Source organism: Thalassophryne amazonica, chromosome 15 (assembly GCF_902500255.1).
Source record: "Thalassophryne amazonica chromosome 15, fThaAma1.1, whole genome shotgun sequence".
NCBI lineage: Eukaryota > Metazoa > Chordata > Actinopteri > Batrachoidiformes > Batrachoididae > Thalassophryne > Thalassophryne amazonica.
In genome coordinates, this window is record NC_047117.1 from 33,288,153 (window position 1) to 33,302,665 (window position 14,513).

Sequence of the window (14,513 nt, forward strand, 5' to 3'; positions counted from 1 at the left end):
GTCGAAATCCATTGGATTCCATGACGTATGACATATGTTACCCTGTAACATGACAGCTAAGCATGACAGATGGTGCAAACTATTCATTTTTAAAATGCTTTTAACTCAACCAATAATTTGCATATTTTTTTTACCAAAACTGAAGCAACTTTAAATTTGGACCCCTGTACAAACTGAAACTGACGTTTGTCACCATTTTTGCTGTTTTTACCCCATAGCGCCATGGAATTCAGTCAGATAGTCCAAACTATACCTTTTTGGAATCATTATGATCAGACAAATACTGTGGTATAGTTTTCAACATGATTGGTGCATTTTTAAATTTTGACCCCTGTGTAATTCTTTATTGACCCTTGTAGCTCATTAGAGGTCAGCTCCAGCATGGCTCCATATCTGAAAATAAATATTAGTTAATTTAGAATGTGTGTGCCAAATTCCATGCTTTTATCACAAAATGAACAATTTTTATGGAAATTTTAGCTAAGCTGCACCACTACGTATGTTTGCTGTCCTGATTTCTGGGTGTATTAGTAATTATCAAAGTGAATCTACTTTTGAAAATGTTTCTTGGCATACTGTAATGCAAAATATTACGCACACAGGGAGAGTGCTAAATGTCATTAATATTCAAGCAGAAAAAAATGTAGTTATAAACTTGACAGGATAAACAAGTATCTCAGGAGATTTTTTTTATAAATATTTTATTTTACTATTACTGATGCACAAAGATGCAGATCCTCTCTTTAGAGGAGAGGCCTCACATAATCATAACAATTTTTTTTATGAATCAGCGATCTTTGCATAAACTACCATTTTTCCCCCCATGTTTAAATATTAATATTTAGAGAAGTCTTTGTGCATGCACAATCACATAAACTGTGTGGTGGTCTAGTACACCCCTGGCAAAAATTATGGAATCATTGGCCACGGAGGATGTTCATTCAGTTGTTTAATTTTGTAGAGAAAAAGCAGATCACAGACATGACACAAAACTAAAGTCATTTCAAATGGCAACTTTCTGGCTTTAAGAAACACTATAAGAAATCAAGAAAAAAAATTGTGGCAGTCAGTAATGGTTACTTTTTTCGACCAAGCAGAGGGAAAAAAATATGGAATCACTCAATTCTGAGGAAAAAATTATGGAATCATGAAAAACAAAAGAACGCTCCAACACATCACTGGTATTTTGTTGCACCACCTCTGGCTTTTATAACAGCTCGCAGTCTCTGAGGCATGGACTTAATGAGTGACAAACAGTACTCTTCATCAATCTGGCTCCAACTTTCTCTGATTGCTGTTGCCAGATCAGCTTTGCAGGTTGGAGCCTTGTCATGGACCATTTTCTTCAATTTCCACCAAAGATTTTCAATTGGATTAAGATCCAGACTATTTGCAGGCCATGACATTGACCCTATGTGTCTTTTTGCAAGGAATGTTTTCACAGTTTTTGCTCTATGGCAAGATGCATTATCATCTTGAAAAATGACTTCATCATCCCCAAACATCCTTTCAACTGATGGGATAAGAAAAGTGTCCAAAATATCAACGTAAAATTGTGCCTTTATTGATGATGTAATGACAGCCATCTCCCCAGTGCCTTTACCTGACATGCAGCCCCATATCATCAATGACTGTGGAAATTTACATGTTCTCTTCAGGCAGTCATCTTTATAAATCTCATTGGAACGGCACCAAACACAGGTTCCAGCATCATCACCTTGCCCAATGCAGATTTGAGATTCATCACTGAATATGATTTTCATCCAGTCATCCACAGTCCACAATTGCTTTTCCTTAGCCCAATGTAACCTTGTTTTTTTTTCTGTTTAGGTGTTAATGATGGCTTTCGTTTAGCTTTTCTGTATGTAAATCCCATTTCCTTTAGGCGGTTTCTTACAGTTCGGTCAAAGACGTTGACTCCAGTTTCCTCCCATTTGTTCCTCATTTGTTTTGTTGTGCATTTTCTATTTTTGAGACATTGCTTTAAGTTTTCTGTCTTGACGCTTTGATGTCTTCCTTGGTCTACCAGTATGTTTGCCTTTAACAACCTTCCCATGTTGTTTGTATTTGGTCCAGAGTTTAGACACAGCTAACTGTGAACAACCAAAATCTTTTGCAACATTGCGTGATGATTTACCCTCTTTTATGAGTTTGGTAATCCTCTCCTTTTTTTCAATTGACATCTCTCGTGTTGGAGCCATGATTCATGTCAGTCCACTTGGTGCAACAGCTCTCCAAGGTGTGATCACTCCTTTTTAGATGCAGACTAACAAGCAGATCTGATTTGATGCAGGTGTTAGTTTTGGGGATGAAAATTTACAGGGTGATTCCATAATTTATTCCTCAGAATTGAGTGATTCCATATTTTTTTTTCCCTCTGCTTGGTCTAAAAAGTAACCGTTACTGACTGCCACAATTTTTTTTCCTGATTTCTTATAGAGTTTCTTAAAGCCAAAAAGTTGCCATTTGAAATGACTTTAGTTTTGTGTCATGTCTGTTATCTGCTTTTTTTCTACAAAATTAAACAACTGAATGAACATCCTCTGAGGCCGGTGATTCCATAATTTTTGCCAGGGGTTGTAGAAAAAGAAAACAGCTGGTGCAACACAGAAGTAGGTGCTGAAAAGTTTATTAAGGTGCTAAAGACAGAAAAAAGACTAATGTTTCGATGTGCAAATCACATCTTCATCAGAGTACTGAAAAGACCTGGATGATGCAGCCTAATTAATTACAGGAGCCAGGTGTCATAATGCATAAAGGGGGTGTGACATCCATCATTCAAGGCACTCACTCAATTTATAATTAGTTCATAATTAGAGACACACCGTCCCAATTAAAAAAGAACAAATACAAAAAAGCCAAGTAGTCGAAAAGCCAAGTCGTCGAGACAGGAGTGGTCAAATCTGAATGAACCAGTCGATCACGAATATTACAGGCACGTCTGAATATAAATTTGGGTGGCTCAGCACAGATGTCTTTAAGTGTCGGATCACTCTTAAGAATGTGCCAGTATTTGTAAATTTGTGTTTTTATTCTTCCCGCCAGTGGAGTATAGCAGGTAGAAAAAACAATTTAGATGTTGAAGAAGATTTAGATTTCTCAAGTAAAGAGGCACGATCATTATTTAGAGCTCTGTCCCATGCTGTGATGACATCAGTTTTGTAGCATAACCACATGCTAACCAATGTGCTAAAAGAGCTGCTTTTGACATAAAATCAATAATAATACTACAGTTTCTTCTAGCTCGCAAGAACTGACCCACTGGTATGTTACGAACTAAATGAGGTGGATGATCACTGTCTGTTGTCAATAAAGTGTTTCTACTAAGGGGTTTTTGGTAAATAGTAGATTGCAAATAATTATTACCATCCTTATAAATTGTGAGATCTAAGAAGTCAATGGAGTGAAAATTATAATTCATAGTGAAAGAAAGATAATCTGTGGTGGAATTAACATAATTAAAACAATGATGTAACTCATCAAATGTGACTCTCCAAATTAGGAGGACATCATCAATATACCTACACCATAATGATATTTTTGAGTGGAAAGGGTTATTTTCAATACTGAAGATGTGTTTCTCTTCCCAAAACCCATCACTAAACGGGCGTACGATGGAGCAAAAGCACTCCCCATAGCAGTCCCCTGTAGTTGTAAATAATATTTACCAGAATATTTGAAAAAAAAAAATTATTAGATAAAACGATTTCAACTAAATAAATAAGAAATTCTGAAGGTGGCACCACATCAGTAGGATGTTTAGCAAGATAGAAGGAAATGGCTTCTAACCCTAAGTGGTAAGGTATACGAGGTCTATTAGAAAAGTATCCGACCTTATTATTTTTTTCAAAAACCATATGGATTTGAATCACGTGTGATTGCGTCAGACAAGCTTGAACCCTTGTGCGCATGTGTGAGTTTTTCCACGCCTGTCGGTTGCATCATTCGCCTGTGAGCAGGCTTTGAGTGAGGAGTGGTCCACCCCCTCGGCGGATTTTCATTGTCAGGAAATGGTGGAATGATTTGGGCTTTTTTTCCATCAGAATTTTTTTTTCAGAAACTGTTAGAGACTGACAGCTGGAAACCATTAGAAAAATTTATCTGGATTTCGGTGAAAATGTTATGGGCTTGGTAGAGAATAAGGAGTGTTACTGTTTCTTTAAGGACATACCCCGCACTTCGAAGCCGCCATCAACAGGCTGAACGACCATTTAATTTCTAAACTGCTCCCTGCTCCCTGCTCCCAGACCACCAATAACCAGTAAAAATCTATTTAAGCATAAAAATTCAAAAAGAAAAAAATAATATAGCACCTTCAACTGCACCACAGACTAAAACAGTTAAATGTGGTCTATTAAACATTAGGTCTCTCTCTTCTAAGTCCCTGTTAGTAAATGATATAATAATTGATCAACATATTGATTTATTCTGCCTTACAGAAACCTGGTTACAGCAGGATGAATATGTTAGTTTAAATGAGTCAACACCCCCGAGTCACACTAACTGCCAGAACGCTCGTAGCATGGGCTGAGGCGAAGGATTAGCAGCAATCTTCCATTCCAGCTTATTAATTAATCCAAAACCCAGACAGAGCTTTAATTCATTTGAAAGCTTGACTCTTAGTCTTGTTCATACAAATTGGAAGTCCCAAAAACCAGTTTTATTTGTTATTATCCATCGTCCACCTGGTCGTTACTGTGAGTTTCTCTGTGAATTTTCAGACCTTTTGCCTGACTTAGTGCTTAGCTCAGATAAGATAATTATAGTGGGTGATTTTAAGATCCACACAGATGCTGAGAATGACAGCCTCAACATTGCATTTAATCTATTATTAGACTCAATTGGCTTTGCTCAAAATGTAAATGAGTCCACCCACCACTTTAATCATATCTTAGATCTTGTTCTGACTTATGGTATGGAAATTGAAGACTTAACAGTATTCCCTGAAAACTCACTTCTGTCTGATCGTTTCTTAATAACATTTACATTTACTCTGATGGACTACGCAGCAGTGGGGAATAAGTTTCATTACACTAGAAGTCTTTCAGAAAGCGCTGTAACTAGGTTTAAGGATATGATTCCTTCTTTATGTTCTCTAATGCCATATACCAACACAGTGCAGAGTAGCTACCTAAACTCTGTGAGTGAGATAGAATATCTTGTCAGTAGTTTTACATCCTCATTGAAGACAACTTTGGATGCTGTAGCTCCTCTGAAAAAGAGAGCCTTAAATCAGAAGTGCCTGACTCCGTGGTATAACTCACAAACTCGCAGCTTAAAGCAGATAACCCGTACGTTGGAGAGGAAATGGCATCTCACTAATTTATAAGATCTTCACTTAGCCTGAAAAAGAGTCTGTTGCTCTATAAAAAAAAGCCCTCCGTAAAGCTAGGACATCTTACTACTCATCACTAATTGAAGAAAATAAGAACAACCCCAGGTTTCTTTTCAGCACTGTAGCCAGTCTGACAAAGAGTCAGAGCTCTATTGAGCCGAGTATTCCTTTAACTTTAACTAGTAATGACTTCATGACTTTCTTTGCTAATAAAATTTTAACTATTAGAGAAAAAAATACTCATAACCATCCCAAAGACATATCGTTATCTTTGGCTGCTTTCAGTGATGCCGGTATTTGGTTAGACTCTTTCTCTCTGATTGTTCTGTCTGAGTTATTTTCATTAGTTACTTCCTCCAAACCATCAACATCTCTATTAGACCCCATTCCTACCAGGGTGCTCAAGGAAGCCCTACCATTAATTAATGCTTTGATCTTAAATATGATCAATCTGTCTTTATTAGTTGGCTATGTACCACAGGCTTTTAAGGTGGCAGTAATTAAACCATTACTTAAAAAGCCATCGCTTGACCCAGCTTGGCTAATTATAGGCCAATCGCCAACCTTACTTTTCTCTCAAAAATTCTTGAAAGGGTAGTTGTAAAACAGCTAACTGATCATCTGCAGAGGAATGGTCTATTTGAAGAGTTTCAGTCAGGTTTTAGAATTCATCATAGTACAGAAACAGCATTAATGAAGGTTACAAATGATCTTCTTATGGCCTCAGACAGTGGACTCATCTCTGTGCTTGTTCTGTTAGACCTCAGTGCTGCTTTTGATACTGTTGACCATAAAATTTTATTACAGAGATTAGAGCATGCCATAGGTATTAAAGGCACTGCGCTGCAGTGGTTTGAATCATATTTATCTAATAGATTACAATTTGTTCATGTAAATGGGGAATCTTCCTCACAGACTAAGGTTAATTATGGAGTTCCACAAGGTTCTGTGCTAGGACCAATTTTATTCACTTTATACATTTTTCCCTTAGGCAGTATTATTAGACAGCATTGCTTAAATTTTCATGGTTACGCAGAAGATACCCAGCTTTATTTATCCATGAAGCCAGAGGACACACACCAATTAGTTAAACTGCAGGATTGTCTTAGAGACATAAAGACATGGATGACCTCTAATTTCCTGCTTTTAAACTCAGATAAAACTGAAGTTATTGTACTTGGCCCCACAAATCTTAGAAACATGGTGTCTAACCAGATCCTTACTCTGGATGGTATTACCCTGACCTCTAGTAATACTGTGAGAAATCTTGGAGTAATTTTTGATCAGGATATGTCATTCAATGCGCATATTAAACAAATATGTAGGACTGCTTTTTTGCATTTGCGCAATATCTCTAAAATTAGAAAGGTCTTGTCTCAGAGTGATGCTGAAAAACTAATTCATGCATTTATTTCCTCTAGGCTGCACTATTGTAATTCATTATTATCAGGTTGTCCTAAAAGTTCCCTGAAAAGCCTTCAGTTCATTAAAAATGCTGCAGCTAGAGTACTGACAGGGACTAGAAGGAGAGAGCATATCTCACCCATATTGGCCTCTCTTCATTGGCTTCCTGTTAATTCTACAATAGAATTTAAAATTCTTCTTCTTACTTATAAGGTTTTGAATAATCAGGTCCCATCTTATCTTAGGGACCTCATAGTACCATATCACCCCAATAGAGCACTTCGCTCTCAGACTGCAGGCTTACTTGTAGTTCCTAGGGTTTGTAAGAGTAGAATGGGAGGCAGAGCCTTCAGCTTTCAGGCTCCTCTCCTGTGGAACCAGCTCCCAATTCGGATCAGGGAGACAGACACCCTCTCTACTTTTAAGATTAGGCTTAAAACTTTCCTTTTTGCTAAAGCTTATAGTTAGGGCTGGATCAGGTGACCCTGGACCATTCCTTAGTTATGCTGCTATAGACTTAGACTGCTGGGGGGTTCCCATGATGCATGGAGTGTTTCTTTCTCTTTTTGCTCTGTATGCACCACTCTGCATTTAATCATTAGTGATTGATCTCTGCTCCCCTCCACAGCATATCTTTTTCCTGGTTCTCTCCCTCAGCCCCAACCAGTCCCAGCAGAAGACTGCCCCTCCCTGAGCCTGGTTCTGCTGGAGGTTTCTTCCTGTTAAAAGGGAGTTTTTCCTTCCCACCGTCGCCAAGTGCTTGCTCACAGGGGGTCATTTTGACCGTTGGGGTTTTTCCGTAATTATTGTATGGCTTTGCCTTACAATATAAAGTGCCTTGGTGCAACTGTTTGTTGTGATCTGGCGCTATATAAATAAAATTGATTTGATTTGATTTAAACGGATGGCTGTCTTGATCCGAGCCTCCGCTCCTCTTTCCATGACAAAAACTCCTGTAACAGTGGAATGTGCCATTCATTTCCAAACTGGACGCTGTGTTTTATCCGGGACGTCGTCTGACTAGCACAGGAATTGTGAAAAGACGTGGACATCAGCACTTTTTCGGCACATTGAGACAGACGTGCGGAGGAATTCCGTGCGTCGCGGCGGTGCCGCATGGCGCAAAGCAACGCCGTGATGAAGCCTCACGGGACATGTTCTGGCATGTCCAGGCACATCCACAATTTCTCGGATAATCACTCGATGGAAAAACCACTGACAGCTGTCTGAACAACATCTCAAAGCTGTCCTGTGAGACCAAAACAGAGTTGGTTTTGTCTCGCTCCAGTAGCGAATCCGTCGTGACGCGCGAAGCCTCCGCTCGGCTTTCCATGACAAAATCTCTTGTTAAAAGTGAAATCTGCCGGAAAATGGTTGATGTCCAGCTCTTGTGATAACCAGAGAAATGGCACACGATGGCCATGGATCCAGACAGCCATCCGTTTAGAAATGAAATGGTCGTTCAGCCTGTCAATTGCGGCTTCGGAGCGCGGCTCGCCCCACAGCCGCTGGGGGCCGTCCTTAAAGCGACAGTAACACTCATTCTCTACCAAGCCCGTAACATTTTCACCGAAAGCCAGATAAATTTTTCTAATGGTTTCCAGCTGCCAGTCTCTAACAGTTTCTGAAAAAATTCTGATGGAAAAAAAGCCCAAATCATTCCGCCATTTCCTGACAATGAAAATCCGCCAAGGGGGTGGACCACTCCTCACTCAAAGCCTGCTCACAGGCGAATGATGCAACCGACAGGCGTGGAAAAACTCACGCATGCGCACGAGGGTTCAAGCTTGTCTGACGCAATCACACGTGATTCAAATCCATATGGTTTTTGAAAAAAATAATAAGGTCGGATACTTTTCTAATAGACCTCGTACATGTCCAACGACGCAAGGATATCATCACTTGCACAATTCTAATTACTTATTAAGTTTAGACATCAGTAATATCTCCAAGATACGAAGATAAACTGTGAATGAATAATTGAACTTTACTTGTTTTCTTTAACATTAATATTTATGTTTCTTGCTGTGGAGTATTGTCATTTTGTGTTTGTTCTTTTTTAATTTGGACGGTGTGTCTCTAATTATGATTTGCACATCTTTTTCTATGTCTTTGGCACCTTAATAAACTTTTCAGCACCTACTTCTGTGTTGCACCAGCTGTTTTCCTTTTCTACAAGCCAGTCCTACCTGGTTATACTGGACTTTCGTGCTGTGCAGAAGCGCAGAGAACTCTCCTTTTTGGTTACTGATAACTGTCTCTCAGTCTTTATTAACAGTATTTATGACATGTCCAGACAAAAACATCATATTTCTCTCTAGCTGTTAAAATTGACTAATCCAGATGTTGTCTGCTGCCACCATCATTACAAAAACCTCTGTCAACATCTCATAATTGAATAATGTGAAACTTTTCATGTTACAATATCAGTTATCACCATGAATTATTAATCTTGCTGCCATGTGTTACTGCTTCAAGGAGAAATTATTCATTTATAGTCACGCAATATTTTTCACACCAAAATCATTATTCAGGAGCTGGAGGCTTACAGATTGTGCTATCTGGAAGATTCTGAAGGTGCAGTAACTTGGATTACCTGCAGGAGTGCTAAGCGCCAGTATAAAAGGCTGTGACTGTGCACAGACAGATGCAAGAGTAGGATGGCAATGAATGGAGATATGTCAGTGGTATATGCTTAATAAAGTTCACTGTGTTCCTGTATTCACCCGTCAGTGTTGTGGGCTGGGGTGTTTGGCTGGCTTGGTTTTTGTTTTCTGTTTCTCCCACCAGGTGGTATGCATTAGGACCTCACCCTGAACACCTGAGGCTTGTTTTCACATGCAGGTCATCAGGACTCACAGCTGTGATGTATTTTGACTTGATCAGAGATTGCTGCATTTAAATCTTGAATGCACAGTGTGTGATTGCCAGAGACTCAACCTTGTGAGCAGACGTGTGAGATCGACGTCAGGAGAACAATCTCACCATCACGGACGCAGAGACCGCTCCAGGTATGACGCCACAGTCTGTGAAGGAGGATTGGGTGAGGTCTCACGCTCTTCAGCACACTTCCTGAGGTAATTTGGTTTTTGGTGACTTTTATGAAGTAATGACAGTGGATTTGGTGTCCCTCACACCTTGTGTTAGTGAGCTGTCACGTTATGCTAATTGTCTAATCAGCTTCTGCTGCAGTGGAGATTTGAACTGAATTGTTCCGTGCCTGCAGGGTAAGAAGCTGATGTATAGATTTAAGCCAGGAAGTGTTTGCTGATTGCATGCACCTTTGAGTTGTGTCTCTCTTTGTGGAGTTGGACTCACCTCATGTTTTCTTTCTTCACAGACTTGGTTTGTCGCGGCCACCTGGGGGGTGTCGGCGGGGTCCCTGGGTCCGAACTGCTGTGGCTCCGGACCGTTTGCACTGTTGAGAGCGCGCCGTGTTTCCACCTCACCAGACCGCGGACTTTTTCGTTGTTTAGCACTGCACACTGTTATGTTTATTAAATTCTGTTATCTTTTGAACAGTGCTCTGCTTATTTTATGCTGGGTCCTTTCAAACGCTGGGTCGGTGCTCCGACCGCGTCCGAAACATAACAGTCAGGTTCCTTTGGAAAAATTCCAACAAAGATCTGTGACACAACAGAAATTGGTGATGAGGACTGGGATACTGCTTTGGAAGTGAGTTTTGAGCTGAACCCTGGACTCCATTGAGACAACTGAGGACATGTGTAATGGCAATGTTTTGGATTGCCTTCACTTTGACAAAACAGATGTAGAATCTGAAGCCTATTTGGGATGGCTCGATCAGTTCTTTGTGGCAAATGGACTGAAGTATGGTCATGAAACATCAAAAGCAGTATTTTTGACCATTGTTGTAAAATGGAACCAAACCCTGCCAATGGACTTTTGTTTGACATTAAAATGCCTATATGTAAGTTGACCGACTTGATATGTCTCCCACGCACCAGTGCTGTGCCAAAAATGAACCTTATCACTCAAAGATATATGTTTAACACCTGAAGGCAAACAGAAGATGAATCTATCAGTGAATTTATAGGCTAGTCTCAGAAAACTGCCTTCAACATGCAAATTTAAAGAATTTTTGGACGATGCATTAAGAGATAGATTCGTTTGTGGTGTTCACAGCCATAAACTATGGGACCAAATGTTGAATACTGCCCACACAAAATACATTGTTAACGGGAGCTTATGAAATGGGCCTGGCACATGAAGTTGCAAAGCAAAATGCAAAGCAGTGGTCACAAAATTCCCTGAAAACCAATGTCGATTTTCAGAGAGCTGTTCCCAAGAAAGAGGAAAGTGGAAAACTGTGCTACAGGTGCAAATGGAAAGGACACATGCCAGACGACTGCCATTTTAATGAGGCACAATGCCATATCTGCAACAAAAAAGGGCACATCACTAGGGTGTGCTGCTCACAACCAGAAGAGGTGGATCATTCCCAACTGGAAAAGAAAGGTGCCAATCAGCTCATCGGACGACAGCAAAGCAGAGTGAGGATCGCAATCGGGACGAATCATGTGAGATGCCGCATGCAACGGTCAACGATCTGACACATTGGGAGGAATTACATGACACATCGCATGCTGTGGTTGACACCCCGACAGCTTCACAGGAGGAGGCAAGAGATCTTCATCTTCATTCATCTGAAATGCTCAATATGAAATATGAAATATGACCCTAATATAAAAAACAGGGAAGGTAAAAACAAGGGTCTGGAACTGTTTGTAAGAGAGACGAGTGGTGTGATTAAACCTTATGTCTATGTGCAGGTACATGGTAAATGAATGAAAATGGAGGTTGATACAGGGGCAGCCGTATCTGTTATATCTGAGTCACTTTACAAATGCAGGTTTAAAAAGGTTAAACTTAATTTCCGCTGTGAGCTGAGAAGTTACAGTAAACAAGTACTAAAGATTAAAGGGCCCCTCCAAGTGGTGGTAAAATGTAAGGGAAATAGTCATACACTAACCTTGTTTGTGGTAAAAGGAAATGCTCTAACCTTACTGGGAAGAGATTGCATTGAAAGATTAAAATTGGATTGGTCTTTTGCAAACTGAGTGATACCAGAGAGTGTAGAAGAGGTTTATGGGAGATATCCAGAGGTGTTCCAACCTAGCCTGGGAAAAGGAAAAGGCATCAAAGCTAAACTGCATGTTGCACCTGGGGCCATCCCAAATTTTGTAAACCTGACCCTTTGCTTTGCCTTATGCACTCAAGGATGCAGTGGAAGCACAACCAAAATGGAAACAGAAGGGGTTATTACAGCTATTATTTATAGTGAGTGGGCTGCACCCACTGCAAATATACCAAGAGTGGACAACTCTGTCAGGATATTTGGTGACTACAAAGTTTCCATAAACCCTTGTTTGGAGATAGATCAGTACCCTATTCTAAAACCACAAGACTCATTCACAAAGTTTTACGTAATTATTGTATGGCCTTGCCTTACAATATAAAGTGCCTTGGGGCAACTGTTTGTTGTGATTTGGCGCTATATAAATAAAATTGATTGAATTGATTGATTGAAAGTTGTCAGGAAGTAACAGATTTACCAAGCTAGATTTGCCACAAGCATGTGAACAAGTGGAACTGGATGACGGTTCAAAACAGTACTTAATCAACACTCATAAGGGCCTGAATAAAGTAAACAGACTTCCTTATGGGGTGGAACAGTGCACCTGCAATCTTCCAAAAATTAATGGATCATGCTCTCCAGGGTTTACAACCCCAATTCCAATGAAGTTGGGATGTTGTGTAAAATGAAAATAAAAACAGAATACAATGATTTACAAATCCTCTTCAACCTATATTCAACTGAATACACCACAAAGCCAATATATTTAATGTTCAAACTGATAAACTTTATTGTTTTTGTGCAAATATTTGCTCATGTTGAAATGGATGCCTGCAACAGATTTCAAAAAAGCTGGGACAGTGGTATGTTTACCACTGTGTTACATCACCGTTCCTTCTAACAACACTCAGTAAGCGTTTGGGAACTAAGTGTTGAAACTTTGTAGGTGGAATTCTTTCCCATTCTTGCTTGATGTATGACTTCAGTTGTTCAACAGTCCAGGGTCTCCATTGTCATATTTTGTGCTTCATAATGTGCCACACATTTTCAATGGGCAACAGGTCTGGACTTCAGGCAGGCCAGTCTAGTACCCACACTCTTTTACTACGAAGCTACGCTGTTGTAACACGTGCAGATTGTGGCTTGGCATTGTCTTGCTGAAATAAGTAGGGATGTCCCTGAAAAAGACGTTGCTTGGATGGCAGCATGTGTTACTCCAAAACCTGGATGTACCTTTCAGCATTGATGGTGCCATCACAGATGTGTAATTTCCCCATGCCATGGGCACTAGCACACCCCCATACCATCACAGATGTTGCTGTAGAATTTTGAGACTGTGTAGATTAGACTAGATCCAAAATAAATTAAAACTTGTCCACCAAATTCTTGTTTTTTAGAGTCATCAATGTTATATGCTGTGACTTGAACAATACAGATTGTCCTGTCCAAGGACACACATACAGGTCATATGAGTGGGATGCGAACCCAGGCCTAGCTATTGGCAGACCAGCTCCTCATCCACTGAGCTGCATGCCCTGCCAATGAAAAGCAGGGTCAGGCATAAAAATGCAGTTGCAAGTGGATTCTCTGGATCACAAGGGCTGTTTTAAGTATAACCTGACAAACAGCTTTGCACACATCAAGCAGCACACAGTATTTGCATAACAAAGATGCTGATACATTAATTTGCATTCCCTATCACAGAATTGATTACATAGGTCACAGCGAAAACAGTTTGTTGCTATTCCTTCTCATAATTACAGCCTATAGCACAATGTAAATGTTTGGTCATGTGACAATTTATTTGAGTTAAGAGACATGCCACAGGCAACAAGTGGGAATGAGCTTCAAGCACTTTTCATGCATCTGTTGTCATTCCTGAGAGTTATTTTGTCAGAACTTGTCAGAATGAAGTGGCAGCAAGCACCTGGTGTTGTTTGTTTTCAATCTCATTATTATCACCTTGTTTGTCCATCCATCCATCCATCCATCCATCCATCCATCCATCCATCCATCCATCCATCCATCCATCCATCCATCCATCCATCCATCCATCCATCCATCCATCCATCCATCAATCTTTTCATGAGTTTAGCAAGTTCAACTCTTCCTAAACCAGTAAAGACCTCTCCCAGGAGATGTCCAATCCACCTTAACCAGTTCCTTTCAGTATGATGAAGAAGCGGCTCTCCTCTGAGTGCCTCCAGGATATTTGAACTTTTCACTCTGTCCCAGAGGGTAACCCCAGATACCCAGTGGAGGAACTATTTTTTTTCTGTGGTGTGTATCCTTGTAATTTTGGTCATTATGTAAAGCTCATGACCATAGGTGAAAAAAGGAGCATATAGTAGTGTTTAAAATAATAGCTCCACCCCCAAGAATTCTGGGTACTGTAGTTTTTCTGAGTTTCTTTGTCTGGTTTTGTATATATACAGTAGTGTTTAGAATAATAGTAGTGCTGTGTGACTAAAAAGATTAATCCAGGTTTTGAGTATATTTCTTATTGTTACATGGGAAACAAGGTACCAGTAGATTCAGTAGATTCTCACAAATCCAACAAGACCAAGCATTCATGATATGCACACTCTTAAGGCTATGAAATTGGGCTATTAGTAAAAAAAAGTAGAAAAGGGGGTGTTCACAATAATAGAGCATCTGCTGTTGATGCTACAAGCTCAA